This window comes from Tribolium madens, unplaced genomic scaffold, assembly GCF_015345945.1.
Source record: "Tribolium madens isolate multiple individuals breed KSU strain unplaced genomic scaffold, Tmad_KSU_1.1 Scaffold_2;HRSCAF=44;Tcas5.2_LGX, whole genome shotgun sequence".
Taxonomy (NCBI): domain Eukaryota; kingdom Metazoa; phylum Arthropoda; class Insecta; order Coleoptera; family Tenebrionidae; genus Tribolium; species Tribolium madens.
In genome coordinates this window covers 8,066,161-8,082,826 of record NW_025400995.1, presented here as the reverse complement: position 1 = coordinate 8,082,826, position 16,666 = coordinate 8,066,161, and positions in this window count along the sequence as shown.

The window sequence follows — 16,666 nt, the reverse complement described above, 5'->3', positions numbered from 1 at the left end:
GTCATCTATACATTGATTCACCACTTTTATTACTGAACGCCAAATTGACCATTACCACCACCATAGGAAAAATAAAATGCTAAACACATACAATTTCACACGCATTCCACCTGACAAGGGAATAAATGAATAAATGAATGAGTAAATAAGTTGATGTTTACTTTTATCGGGTCACACTGATTTTCGAAACGTATCAAATACACTGGTCGCCAAAATTAACCGGACAACTAAAATTTTGCGATTTTTTACATTGCAATATTTTTGTTATTTTTTGTCAGATTTTGAGAAAGTTTTGTTTGGCTTAAAGAAAAAAACGTTGTAGAACATTGTAGTTTGATTTAATAACATTTCTAGTTTTGTCTTTCAATGTGATACTCAAAAGAAAGCACTGTTTTTTTTACTTATTTTTATACTGTGCTGTGGTGTGCGACAGACACAAACTTAAGTTTTTACTGATTTCAGATTATTGCCTATTCTTTTCTGAATTATGAACCACATTTTTCATAATTTTAATTCTTGGGACATGAGAGATATAAACCTTTAAAAAAAGCATTACATTTCCAATTTCAATGAATGTGTGTAGGCCGAATGTGCCAAAATGTCAAAATAGGCGCATGGAAGCTTCCAATAATTAACCGTTTTTCTTGTTGTAATCCTCTGAAGTTCCAAGTTTTTTAGATTTTTTGTATTCAAAGACGTAATTGTGCTCTTTTGGTGTAGCCTACTTTCTGAACAAATACTTAGTAACATTAGAAAAACAACGTCTTATTCCATGCTTTGTATCTCTGGGCCACCAGAAGATAAAATTTTGAAACGAATTGGTTCTTATTTAGAAAAGAACCGTCAATAATCTAAAACAAGTAAAAACTTAATTTTGTCTCTGTTGCACACTACACCTCAGTATAAAAAAAGTAAAAAACTGTGCTCTCGTCTTTTAGGTACAACATTATCAAGACAAAACTAGAAATGTTATTGAATTAAATTACAATGTTTTGCAAAGTTCGTTTTTTAAGTGGAACAAAAATTTGTCGAAATCCGACAAAGAATAACAAAAATATTGCTATGTGAAAGATCGCAATTTTTGTTGTCCGGTTAGTTTTGGCGGCCAGTGTATACAATGTGCACAAAAAATATCCAACAAAAAATATACTCAAATCACAACAAATATTGTTAATAAATAAAATAGAATTTAAGAAAAAATAAGGATATCTTGGCATATCCTACCGACTTTTTGAGAATTTCGAAGAATTTTTTTACTTATTAATAAAAACAAAAGTTTAATTTGGTATAAATAAGTGTGACAAAATTTGTATGTTTGTTACATACATATTTCATTTCCAAGTTAGGTTTTAAATTTTTAGTGTTCTGAAATTATTATTGAATTAGTTATTTACAATATTTATGGATGTTCTCTGAGAGGTTTGTACAATATTTACAATTGGGACAATATTTATTTATCAGGTAGATACAACCTAGGAAATGTTTTTTGATGATTTTGAGTATTTTCATTGACATCTTATTGTTCATAAAAAAGATCATAAGTATGTACAGTCGAACAAAATGAAAATGACGCCTCAATAAACCAGCCCTTGCTGGATACCGACCCTTCTAACCGCAAGCAGGCAGGGTCGTAAATTATCGGATTGCAAACTTGACATAGTTTTAAGATAAATTCCTTTAGCAGCCGATTTACAGAAAGCGAAATGAAAATTTAATTCAGAATTAAACTAATTCGAATTAAGTTGCCATTTATTTTGCATTGACACACGTCAAATTAATTAAATGGAAATAATTTTTTTAATGAAAAATTTAACAAACCATTTTTTAAAGAAAATTATGTATTAATAATGACATTGACAAAAAAACAAATCATTATCATTTAATTTTTTTCAACTGTTTTTTCAAAATAAAATTAATTAACATAATGTTTGAACGAAATAGGCTTTTTCCATTTTAAACTTGATTTTATGTAAAACAACAAATGAATTAAACCACTGTTTATTTGTGAAAAGAAGGTTTAATTCTACGTGTGCCTTTACAGCGAGTGGTTTAATTCTTTGAGCATAAAGCGAAATTAAAATTTACTTCAGAATTAAACTTATTCGAATTATGTTGCCATTTATTTTGCATTGACAAATGTCAAGTTAATCGCGAATTAAAATATAATTGCGATTAACACGTTCTGTAAACCGGCCCTAAGTTTTCTATTAGTTTTTTAATTGTCACTGAAAACAAATCAAAATTATTTATTTAATTATACCAAGAAAAAAAAACGGTTAAATTATATGAAATATTTTAGTTCTGCTACAAAATTTATTTTTTGATAATTGTAATACTTTTAAATTAAATAAAAATGTTTAGTTTTATAAATACACAATTTAAGGCTCTAGGGTACCAAATGAACTGTTCAGATTTGGTGTACTGTAAGTTGCATACTCTATTTAGACTTTTATTCTGTGGCAGCTGTCAATCATCCGACCTTCTCTACGGGGTGCCTGGTCCCTTTAGTCATAAAATGGAAATACTGTAAACAAACAGAATTTCACCAAAACTGCAAAGGAGAAACATTTTTCGCTTCACCTGAAACGAGCAAAATCCAAAATCAAGAGAAAAATTGACTTTTTTTTTTGGTTCATTATTAGTCATTATGCTCACATAAACCAGGTGCTTATACCAACCCAGTTCCGGAAAATTTTGAAAAACAAGGTTTAGTTGTGGGTTTTGCTAAATTTTAGGGTGGTGGTAGGGACTTATATATTGAAAACGTACAATTTTATAACTGGTCTACTTTTTGACTCTTTGCAGTTTGCTAGTGGCTCTCTTGAAAACTTGTTGAAAACTTGTTGTTGAAAACGTTGTATTGAAATTATGGGTAATAATTCTAAACAATTTCTTTCAAAAAAAAAAGAAAAAGTCCAAAATGATGCGTAATTATTGTAAAAAACAACGAAAAGGTTCTAAAACTAAAGTAAATCAAGTCTTGCAGAATGTAGTTTTCAGTCAATTGAATCGAGTTCCGATGACGATGAAGTGTTTATTATTGAGAAAGAAACTAGTCAAGAACAAAATTTTGTTCCAAGTGGTTGAAGGATTGTTGAATCGTGCATTTATTTTTGGAATTAAAAAACATAAAACATTATTTCTTGTAGTTTTTTAAACATTAACATCATTCTAGAAACACATTTGTGGTTTAAAAGTGTTTTTAAATACAAATGTAGTATGTGTGGAGCAATAGGAACTTTTAGTACCGAAAAAGAAAATCACACAAATGAAGTAAATGAAGCAGCTGTTTGTGGCACAGTAGCAATAGGTGCTGGTTATTCTCAACTAACAGAATTTTGCGCAGCTTTGAACATTCCACAACTGGAAATGCAAAATGCATGTCTACAAAAAAAATCGTAATGCGAGACCCTATGGACCTAATTATTTCTTTCAAAAAATTGAATTGAAATCGCTAAAACTCCCCAATCCGACATAAATATAAAAACATTCTTGCGCAACAATTACTTGAAATTTAAAACAGCAATTGTTTCAGCTATAAAATACAGAAAAAACGAAAGCTGTACAATTCATCAAAAAACAGAAAACTTGAAAAATGATATTTTAAATGGACCCGCACATATTTTTGGTGATCATTCAAATTAGGCTTCGTATTTCTGTAAAACAGGTGGTCAAATAATAAATGCAGTTCCATATTCTGATTTTTTAAATAGTTCTTTGTTTGAATTGTTCATGCGGGCATTAAAAAGAGTTGCAAATTTATCTTCAAGTCTTTTGTACGATGTCGATAATAATTCCACAGAAACCCAAGCTGCGAAATTAAATAAAAAAAATCGCAGGTTTCAAGGTGGACTCATGCGGCTTTTTTGTTGATGAAGAAAAAGCATTTTTTGGTGCAACACCAGATGTTTTAGTCGGTTCAAATACTATTGTTGAAATTAAATGACCATTTATTTTAACTTTTTGTAACACACATAACACAATAACGATAAACATCATATGTGTCTCACCACAAATAACAAAACAAAACAAAATTAATTTGGCTAATTACAGCTGTCCGTAAAGACCAACCCATATAATAATTCCTAAGCAAAAACCGTCCTCAGTGAAATTAATATAAATATTATATTTTAATTTTTTATTTTTTAGGTTTACGTATTGGGCTTATAGTACCTTTATATTAAACCTATCTTTTATTTTAATTTATTTTTAAATAGACGAATAATTAAAAAAATGAAGTTTTGGAATGAACTAACAATTGTCTTCTTGAGGGGTGCAGATGCATATCTTTGCTTTGAACAAACGCAATAAAACGATCATGTTGTGGGTTACACACTGCGGTGCGGCCCGGCTGGTTGTAAATCTTATTCCAGGTACCTCGGGTCTTGAAAATAGATGTATTTAAAGTTGCCTACTTTCAATTTAATTTTTGCTTTATATCAAAGAATCAAGAACAGTTATCAAATTCGCATTATATCAGGGCACTGTATTTTTAAATTACCTATAAAATGTAATTTTTTAAATTCAATACGGTATACCGTTATCAAAAAATTTTAATAATTAAGATTTTCACATTTTATTCAATAAAAAATATCTATTAACTTATTTAAAGCGGGAATATTATCCTGGTCTCCATTTACCTTTAAAGAAACACTACAAACATCAAGAAACTCTTCAAGTCTAAATTTGCGGCTAAAAACAATGAAATAAATTTACATGTAATAGGTATACGCCAGCTTTCAGGGGATCTGGAGCCTTAACAAAAGAAATTTATGCATTAATAAGATGAAATTTACAATTTACAAAAAAACAAATTATTATTAGGTAATGTAATACATTTTTTTGATAAACTGGCAGGATTGCCAACATATTCAGTCATTGTGGATCACTTTGTATTTTAATTGATTTATAAAATAATTTTATTTTAAAAAACAGTTACAAAAATTTATAAAATAATGATTTGTTTTTTCGTCAATGTTTAATTAATGCATAATTTTCTTCAAGAAATGGTTTGTTAAATTTTTCATTAAAAAATTACATTTTCATTTAACTTGACCTTTGTCAATGCAAAATAAATCGCAACTTAATTCGAATTAGTTTAATTCTGATTTAAATTTTCATTTCGTTTTCTGTAAACCGGTTCCTAAAGAAATTTATACTGAAACTACGTCAAGTTTGCAATCCGATAATTTACGACCCTGCCTTCTTACGATTAGAAGGGTCGGCATCCAGCAGGGGCTGGTTTATTGAGGCGTCATTTTCATTTTGTTCGACTGTACGTGCTCTGTTTGCTTTTTTGATGCAGAATTCATATTTAAAACTTTTTTGTTTCTACAGTCTTCCTTTTTTGTATAATAACGTTGATTAAATTCACCTTTTTCGGATCAAATAAGTGCTTATATAAACACTAGAAAACAACCAAAATATGGCTACTTTCTTAATAAAAGTTTAAAAGAGGTTTCGATCTTGATTCCGCACCCTAAAAAAACACACCATCTTTCATCTAAAAGGTACTTAAAATTAATAATTTTGCTAATGCGTAATAAAATATTGTGCAATAATTAAATTTTTAAAGACAGTGAAACATATACGCGGAAGCCAATTGCGCCACTGCTGTAAAACAAACCCGACGTATATTTTTCAAATTCTCTCACATTAAAAAAAATACTTGATGGAATGTTGGCGGTAATAAAACTATAATTGCTCGTCATACGACATTTCATAGGTAAATTCTTTGAGTTGATGGCAATTTCATATCGCAATTACAAAAATTCCGCAATTTATAAAAGATCACTCTAAGCGTTTAATTCACAGAAGTTATATCAGTGCGAACAAGCGCTTTGTTAATGAAAAGCTCTATACAATTTTAATCAAATGCTGCATCAGTGCTTCCATGGCAGGCTTCTTTATCTAATTCTCACAATTACCTACACATACTTTTACGGCTGCGTTCAAAACATCTATTAATATTTCTATAAAGCTAGCCCTCATTAAAATCGATTTGCATAAGTATATTTTTGAAATTTATGTATTTGAAAGTGTGACAAAAGTAAAAAATTGTAATTAACATAAAGTTAAAGACGCCTCCCGCCTTCACCAAACAATAGACTATAACAATTAATCTAAGAAAATGTCCTAGAAACAATTTTCATTATTCCTAATTATATGGTTGTTGATAGCGGCGTTAATTTGTTGAAAATAGCTCAACATTTCATATGGACGTATATCTAGTTGATAGTAAAACGTTATAAAACGGAATAAATTATAGTTATAGTGCTTTTATAGCCGCAAATTCTTTTGATACTAATGAGATGCACGTTGCGATAAAGAATGATTTTCGAAAGTTTTCGTTTTGTTATTGCAACGTGTAAATCCAGTGAATGAATGAAATTTTAACATTCCGAAGTTGGTAAAAAGTTATAATTGCAAAACCCAGCTGCGTGTACGATTCATCCATCATCTATTGGCACAGGTATTACATATGGTAAACAAGTTGCAAAGGGTGGAATTTTTAGCTTATCGAGCGGTGCCGAGAGTTTTTTTTTTTGTTTAATTGGAAAATATCAATATATCGATTTATAACGAAATTAAAAAAGTGGAAACATATTTACACATACATATAATTCAGCAGATGTGGCGTTAGCCTCGTCGAGGCTTCTTGTGTTAATTAATAATTAACCAGACTGACCAGTGGTAGCATATGTTGCCGTTAAAAGGTTGCTTACTTATTTCACACCCTTAAATGCATATTTTATCGCCGATGAATTTATAGCTATTACGAGAAAAGGCATATTTTTAATAGCTAAAAAGTATCCGCCAACGAAATTATACAGTAATTTAGCCTAAATGCTACAATTTTAATTTAGTGTTTTTGGACAAAAACGTGTTTTATGTTTGTAATTTATTATCGCTTTGCTTAAAAAAGGGTTGATAAAACAAATGGGCTATACACTAAATGAGGGAAGAAAATATTAAATAAATTTATTACCTATTCGGACAGTTTTGCTTTTTTTACTCGCCGGATAAATTTCGCTACAATTATGGTTATAACAACAAACTTTTACGCCCACAGTTACGATTTAGAAGCTGAAAAGTTATTATAGAAGCCATCACAATGAATCGAATTTCAAGTTACATACATATATTAAACTCATTATTTCCCAAAATATGCTATTATTCAGGTGCTGGCTTATTTCCCTTGCACATCAAAGCATTACTTCATGCATACCATCTATTACTTTGTATTTTCTATACAGAGAAAATTAAGCCGTTGTGCAATCACAATTAACACATTTTTGGCGCCATTAACACCACACTTTCAGAAACACTGACCACACTCTTACATGCAGCGCTTAAATTATTGACATAAATATTTGAAAAATGACAACGCTTTATAACCTAATTATATAAATTATCGACTTAAATTTCGCGACAGTAATGGAAAACTTATGTTGTCATTTGAAGTAGCAAAGTCGATATCACTTTTAGTTAACGAAAACGTAAAAAATCATGCTAAAACATGCCTCATGTAAAATGCACTAAAGCGACAATCTCACCTCCAATTATATTGCATAGTTTTGTTTATAAAACGCTTTTATCTCGCAAACTAAAAATAAAATTTTGTCGGAATTTACATGCCAAATATGGGTGGCAACGTACGATTCTTTTGTACTAATAAATTAATTTTCGGTTGGTTGCAATAAAAAACAATGTTTTTTCTGCATTTCCTATTTTAGTATATATGTTACAGCGAACATTCGAGTATTTACAAACGGAAGGGACTTTTTAATTAAATTGTTTCAGTTTTCTATGAGTTATGATTGACATTTGCTAACAGAAACTAATTAAAACGATTTCAATATTTAAACAAAATATAAACACCGTCTGTGAAATTTACGAAAAAAGCTGTGTGTATTTCATCCACCGAATGCAATTGAAGTGTCTTGATGTAGATCTGATTACTTTTTTAAATATGTCGGCGGTCTGGAAACCTGTCTATTAAATAATTTCAAAACTGTTAAAATAATCAGTAAAACACACAAATGCTTTCAGATCTCTCTACACCATATATAACAGAGGTCTCTCTTGTTTCCATTTTTAACGGTTTATTTAAATTTTATTTTTGTGGGTTGTTGAGTCGTGTCAATTTCGCGATACAAGTTTTACAAAAAATATACCAATTATTATTAAACGAAGTAAAAGACAAAAATACTTATTGTATGGAAGTAGAAATAAAACGTATAAATGGATGTATTTTAAATCTGCATACTTACGGTCAGAATTGATGTTCAATAAATTCAATTCTAAATTAGTTTATAATACCAGCAACCATCAGCTTGCCAGATTTAATCCCGAAATAAAATTGGAAATAATGAAATGTTTTTGGGATTTGCGGATTCATTGTAATGAGGATGACAGGAAAAATGTTTAACCAACCGGCTCGACAACAATATTACGAGATTTGAATAGGACAAATATCTTTCACTTTTTATAGCATGAATTGTCTCAATTTTAGTTAGACAAATCTGAGAATAATATCGATTAAGCCGTAGCTGGCATCCAATCACTTTGGATGTTGCATGAGATTGAGTAAAGCTATTAGCAAGTTTGAGACGTGGACCTTAGCGTTTGTAAAGTGTTTAAAAAGGTAAAAAGCACATATATAGTAATACCTACATGTGAACATTTAACGTTGGCGTGGATACTGCTGTTAGATTTTATATTCCAGTATCGATTTTGAAATGATATTTTATGACATGTTAAAGTAATAAAAACATATAAACGTCAGATTAAATTTATTTGTAACATAAAGTGGTTTTAACAGGTCGTGAATAGTTGTGTATTTGTATAGAAGTAGGTTTTGAAGATACCTATTACAAAGATTAAACAAATTTAATTTGTTAAATGAATTGCCAACAGTTGACTTGCAGCGATATTTAGAATAAATTGTGGTTATATCATTCGAATCAATTTTTAATCTAGAATTAATTACTAGTAATTTATATTTTTACCGTTACTAGTTCAATAATTTATTTTGAAAGTAATAATAATTACTATCATTAGGATTATTGCTAATTAAATCAAATTTATTTAGATGCTCAAAAACATATTTGTTATTTACCATTCTAATTGATTTGTACTGTCGGCCTCTTTGAAAATAACTAATGTCGCTGGAAATGAGAGATTTCAATCGTTTTCTTTACATAATGTCAAACCTTTGTCACAATGTTTACATTTCAGCTTATTTTTCAATTTTAGCAAACGTTTACCTATGATATATTGTCAATATTGACAACTATTTTCATTTATTATGTCTGCACATGTTGTGAGAAATAATGTCGATGGAATCTGTTAAACACACAACATTTTAAGACCTAGACAATTCCAAAAAAGACAACAGTTTGCTTATTTAACATTGCTTCGTACAAATTACATCAAAAGACCCGAAACTAGACAAACGGTTATTAGCACTGAAAATCAATATGACTCCCACATAAAAATTTAGGAGGTTTAAGTGACAAGCAGAGCCAACAAAAACTATTTTAAGAATAGATTGGCGTGATATGATGACTAAATAAATAATTTCATAAAGTGAAAGTGAACGAACAAGTAGTAATAAGCGTAATATGTATATGTTGTACACGATGCGTTTTGCCTTTGAAATGTTTTAGTATAGATACATATTATTCTAGCTGCTTGAATTATATTTAATTAATTAAAAACGTTATTTATAAGAATTGCACTAAATGTAATAAAAGCCCTCCTCGACCAATGGCAATTAATTTGGTGTTGTATTAGTTCAATTTTTTAATGGTAAAGGGAAACAATAAATAAATTGTTTTCCTATTATTTTTTTTAATTCCTTTTGATATATAAATATCATGTTGTATAAATGACATGACATGTTATATAAATAACATTCAATAAAAAGTTAAACCGAAAGTACCTTTAAGGTAAAAGCGAAATAAATGCTATGGAAAATTCCAGGCGCTTTGAGATGGTTTTGTTATAAATTTAATTTTTGGGATAGTTGTTAAATTAAGGTATTTAGTATGAAAAAGCTCCGAGAAGTTAACGTACGAGGTACATCTCGGTAATGTATGCAAAAGTGAATATTTCAGTAGACGACTCGTGACAACGGAAGCTTTTACGAGCACATTAATTGCACGAAATTAAAAACAACTTAACGAACATGTTTAATTAGAACAATGATGTTAAGTTTTTCTAGTACTTTTCGAAATATGTATTTGCCAAAAGTTATTTTGGACATGTAAATTTTTCGTACTATTTCACGATTGTTGGCATGTCGGCCACTCTGAATGTGTAGAAGTAGAATAGGCGGAGCTTATTTTGCATTTAATTTTATCATAACTAATACACGACGCCCCATTCATTATCTATTTCGAGAACAAGTTTAATGTAAATTTTTGTATCGATACTTTTTTGTTGTTTTATTAAATTTTGAAAAAAATATCAGAGAAGTATATATCACGTGTTTCAAATACGTGTGGCATAATTTTAACCACTGATACCCCTCTACAAATGATAATAGAATAGGCACGGCATTAAGTGACTTACCTCAAAAAATAGAAAAATTACAGTTTTTAAAAAATTGATATGAAAAATGATTTTTTGGAAATATTTTTGTTATTGTTTATCTGATTATTATGAAACTTTGCACGTCAAGGGATAAAAAGACACTCTTTGATATGGTGTAAACGGAAGTCTTGTAAAAGCTATACATTTCGGGTGACAATGGGACCCTTCTAGTTTTTGGGTCATAACTCTTTTTTTCAGCCTATTAACACGTATTTTTGATTTCAAAAATTGAAAGTCCAATTATTTTTTTCATAAAAAGGTACGATTGTTTTATATTGCCAAAATGTACCGTTCTCAAGTTATTTGGGTTTAAACTAAAGTCTACACCTCGCTGGCGAAGTCAAAAAGTATGAATTTTGAGCGCATCATTTTCTTAGAAACAATCAATTGCAAATGACATAGCTTTCAATGCTGTCACATTTAATGTCAATTTCCTTTAATACAAAGTAAGATTTAATTATTTCTTGATGATCATAGTAAAACACACGATTATGTGTTAGAAGAAACAATCCACTACCTCATACCTTATTTTAATCGAAAATTATCGAACTAATTAAATTTTGAAAAATGTATTTTTTTTAGCTTTGAAAATGTTGTCTTTATCTATCGTGAGCTTTTTGCCGCCTAAACTTTGACCAAAAAATAAGTAAACTGTTTCCCAAATTTCAACGTGCTCTTCTCAACCGTTCTGAAAATATTTAGCTGTATCCATACTTTATAGCGACCATGTATACACATATATCAAGGCAATATTTGTCCGGACTTTAATTAAGCACAAAATATATCTAAGATAAAACTATTACCATTTGATTAGCATATGACGTCATTATGAGAGAAATTGTATGAGTCACGTATAGTTATTTTCCAGCGTTTGAGGATCGTAAAATTATTCAAAATGACGAACTGAATGACAAATTCCTTACCACTTTCTCAAATTCAACGTATAATAAGCGAGTAAATTTTCGGTTGTAGTTCAAGTCAACCTCATGCACCACCCTAGATATAGATCAGCAACATGTTATTAAGCTACAACCACTTCATCTGACACTACAAAACACATAACTCTTGTGTATTTCGCGATAAAAATAACAAATTTCAAAATACTACCACACATACACGTATGTACATACATCCTCTTTAAGTAGAAAATCAGAGAATAGAAAATCACAACTAATGTACAACCTATGTTTTAGTACAGAAATGCATAAAAACACATAAAATATGTTCGATATTTTTTATGAGTTGCTCGAAACTCACTTTTTCTATATATCCGCACTAATGTATTTTGTCTGTTTTAACCTTTACAAAAAGACACATTAATGCGTTTTTATATTGTACTATTTTTTGCTACGATGGTGGTCGAAGTTGTCTTAGCTGGGACAGCCTGTAGTATAAATAAATAAAGTGCTCGTGTTAGTTACACTTGATGTATGTTGATTCATTAGAGATGTTTAATTATAAAAATAATAATCAAAACGTGTGTAAACATGAGTTGAGCACTCTTATGATCCTACTATAAACATTGTAGCGCCTGGAAACAAGTTGTGCAGTGGCGGCTCGAGGCTAGGCTGTGCCAAATTGAGTAAGTATAAGCAGACACCAGTTTGTAAAAACATTTTGTTCAAAAAAAGAAAGCGAATTAGATTTATTATGGGCAAAAGACAGACCACAACTAGGGAAAAATAAAAGATTCAGAACTGATAACCTAAATAAATGTTTTTCAAATGACAATTATTGTTTTTTTTTATATAAAAGTTAGATATTATTTGTTGTCCAGGTCCAGGTGGTGTGTGATGGCTGCATAATATAGGGATGTGGAGAGTGGTGTTGCTGGCTTGTGGTTGTCTGAAAGTGTGTGTGAGGTTGCATTTTTGCGTATAGAATGGGTATTATTACGTGTATTTAGCAAAGACGAGGTAAGGAAGAAGTGTGTGTCCGACGCGCAGGACGTCAATAAAGTGAGTCAGTAGTAGATGGTATACGTATAGGTATAGCAATATGAACATGTTTGAACTTTGAAGGCATGTGTGGGTTGTATTACGGATAATTTTGACGAATAAATCATCTCGGTAAGAATTTATGTTTGTGACGGATCATAGAACAGTGCAGCTTTCAGGCTGTTAAGACCGTGGTAGACGAGTGGTTCGGGGCCGGGGGGACTCACGCGAGAACAGAACAGCCGGCGAATGTTCTTGGGTTCTTGCAGAAGGTGCTATGTAATTGCAGGAGCAGAATGATCGATACACTGTTATTAAATGGGGCCGCTAAACGCACTGTCCATTGCGTGATCTTCTCGATATTTCGCTTCTAAATAACAAATAATAAAATCTCCTGTCATTTAAGACCAATTTCGGGACGGAATTCTGCACTCGGAACGACTCGACACTGCGCTTTTTTATATGCATTAAACACAAAGCGCTATCTTGCATTGACAATTGCGCTCAAAGATAAACACCTACAGATAGCTCGCCGCTCGTCCATTCAACTTACGAGAATAAAACGACCTTCTTAAAAATTTATTACGAACCACGAATATAAAAAACTCGCGATTTTATTTCGACACTCTTAAATAATCGCTAATAATATGCTTAGAGGTACCACTTTACCAACATTAAATTTTACGTATTGAACAAACGCCATCACCTGCAATTCTTGCTCCTTCACACCACACTCTCATAATAATCAACAACACGATCTAACACTCACACCACTTTAATATTTACCTCGCCACTGATTTACTACCCTCGAAACCAAACTTCTTAGAGCTACGCAATCGACGAATTTGAACTAATACTCTCAGGAAAGAATAAACCTCGGAACAAAATACAAAAGAAAACATTGAAAAAAATTAGTGATCAGTAGTGAGTACGACTATTTATTTGTTCTTCGTTATAAAATAGTGTTGTTCACTTTAAATCGATTTATACAATGAATAAGGTTTTAAAAAATAGTATATTATAATACTAGTTTATAAGCAAGCCTTTAAAACACGCACGACGGGTTTAAGAGCTGACGCGTCAGCGGAGTGCTTTTAACGTCGTAAGTGTTTTAAAGGCGCTTATAAACGAGTGTTATAGGCTATGTTTTATTATACCTGCCCATTTACGATCTTTTATAAGCATTGAAAAAATGTGAATTTACACAATAAAATTATCAAACGTTGTTTGTGATTCGTTTTCGTGGAGACGGTTACTAGTTTACGTTGTTAAGCACATTTTTTCACGTTGTAATTGGTCCAGACATTTCACTATTTCTTGTTACCTAGACAACTTTAAAATTTCAGCGTGCTATAAAGGCCAAATTACGCACGCTGCAACGTGTTTTAATTTAGGATTATGATGCAGGTATAATAAAAAATCATTTTATTATGATCACCATAATTAAAGTTAAGTTTAGTCTTATAGTTGTAGTAAGGAAAATGTAAAAATATGTGTTATTATATTACATACTCAAAATCTTTAAATCTCACATTTAAATCAGAATCGTGGAGTTAAGTTTAACACATTTTTTCCCTGCGTTTTATTAATGAAACATGCAGTTCACCCTCTTCTTCTGTCACATTGCGTATTTCTATGGAAACTGTAAGTTCAAACTAGTTAATCTAATGACGTTCCCAAAGTTCTGTTAAATTCAAATTTAGATTTTTTTGTATTTATATTTGTGATGCCTTTATAAATTTAACTATTTTATTTGAGGTAATGTCGTCAAAGATGTAAGGCTTTTATTTTTTAAATATGATTAGTTCAGTTTTAAACATTGTGGATTTTTCTATTCTTATATGAATTATTATATTTAGATAAAAAGTAGAACAAATTCTGATATAATTTTGTTTATAAACTTTTAGTTTGTAATACCTATATGTAGGTATTCTAAAAGTAAAAAAAACTATTTGACCGGCAAAAGAAAAAGAAACCATTTGTCAGACAGTTATACAAACCACAATTCTTTGACAAATAATTTCCACAACCTTTACACTTTACTGACCCGGCGGTTTAGACCTGCAGTCAGACAAGATTCACCATTACGGATCTCGCTATCAAGTAATGATATTGATGAATTGTTTGAAATGAGTTTAATGTAAGAAAAACCTCTAAATTTTCCAATCTAGCGTCGCTGCAGATCTCCGTGTCGCAACTTAATGAATTATTATTGTTAATTAAGTTATTATTGTAATTGATGTTATTAAAATGTATTTCGTTAGTATTAAGACATCTCTTAAAAATATTATAAAGTTTTAAAATAACTTCCTTTTTGAATTCCAATAAGTAAATTTAAGTTTAATTTTAAAAGTTCAAGATTTACTTCTAAATTGTACCACTCCAATGGCGGAAATGATTATTAGTATTATTTTGACTTTTTTATGTTCCACATGTTTTCAGTTTCACTGGCAAGTATTATGTATTTAGAAATTTTTGTTTGAGAAGTCTTCTGGATGTTACATGTTTGGAACTACAATGTCAATTAAGAATCCATGTTTTTTATTTTTAGAAATAAGAATAATGTCTGGCCTACTTATAATTATATTCAAACTAGTTAAAATTGTTCCATCTCTATAGAGTTTGTAAGTGTCATTTTCGAATTTGGTTCATATTTATAGTAAGGTGATTTATTTTGAATCAGACCTGGATTAAAAGCTAACTGAGAATTAATTATTTTGACTACATTATCATGCCTAACTTTATTATAATCTGATGCAGTCAACGTTTGACAAGAAGAAATAAGATGGTGAATAGTTTCTGATTGTGCTTCACCTAGTCTAGAAAGATCGTCATTACTGCTTTTGATTATAATTTTTTATAATTTCTTGTACTCATTAATCACTTGGGGTTGATTGCAAAAATGAAACCTTATTGGATTTTTGCAAAAATATTCGTTTTTGTTAACCGAAAGTGTGAAGCTTTTTTTATCTATCTATAGTTATTGTCTAGTTTTTTAAAAATTTGAAAAATCTATCATGTCAAGACTTTGCTTTAAATTTTATATAATTGCATCTTCATTAATAATCATTTGATTTATGTTTGGATCAATTAAATTTAATGGTGTAAAATTTTCAATACTCAAACAATGTATTAATATAGATTTTATAAGAAAATGGAATATATGATAAACACCTAAATCTATAAAAAACATATTTAAAAATATTTAATTATCCAAAGATTTTTCGCATTAATAAATGACTCAACTTAGTTATCACCCTTTTATAATATTCTTTTTAATATTATTATTATTAATATTATTATCATTAAAGTTAGCTACAATTTTCAAAATTTTTGTAACTCTTGTTTTTTAAACTACAAAATGTGCACAATTTTAGATTAAAAAAACAAAATTTAACATTGAGCACACGGCAATAAGTTAAACAGATAAAACTATTACTTGCATAGTTTGAATATACCTATAGGGCATATTTTATTAGTTTTACAACTTTCGCGAAATGCGGCCATCTTGTTCTTGTAAAAACGTCGTAAAACTGTTCACGTCTATAAAAAAAATAGAAAAAATGCAATTAGTTGTAATAAATTGTTTTCTTGTTATTGCATGGAAATATTTAATAACGTATATTACATTCTAGATTAATTTGGCAAACATTTTTGTTTTCTATAAAACCCCACAAATTCTCATTTATACAAGTTTATTACAGTCTAAACAACCGTGTCTAGAATTAATCGGACTCAAGGTTTCCGTTTTATGTCGTAGCTTTTATGTAATGGTCTGGTCTGGTCTTTCAACAGTTAAATAAGTTTGTACTATATAAATCAAGTAAACTATCGCTATATAAGTAAATAAGTGAAAATATGAACATAAATAAAGAATAAAAATTTGATTTAGATGTATTTATTTGATTTTGGTCGAATGTTGTGTAAATATGGTTTAATAAAGATAAACATTAGTAGATAACTACAAAGCTAAACACCGAAACCATAAAAATCAACATCACCGCATATCTAAACACTCAGTGTTAGCACGATTATCCTGTGTGTGACATCATTGTGTTCTGGGGAGATTTATTCTGTTAGGTAGTCAAGCTTAACTTCAACCAACTTAAATATTTTAAAATGATTTGAAT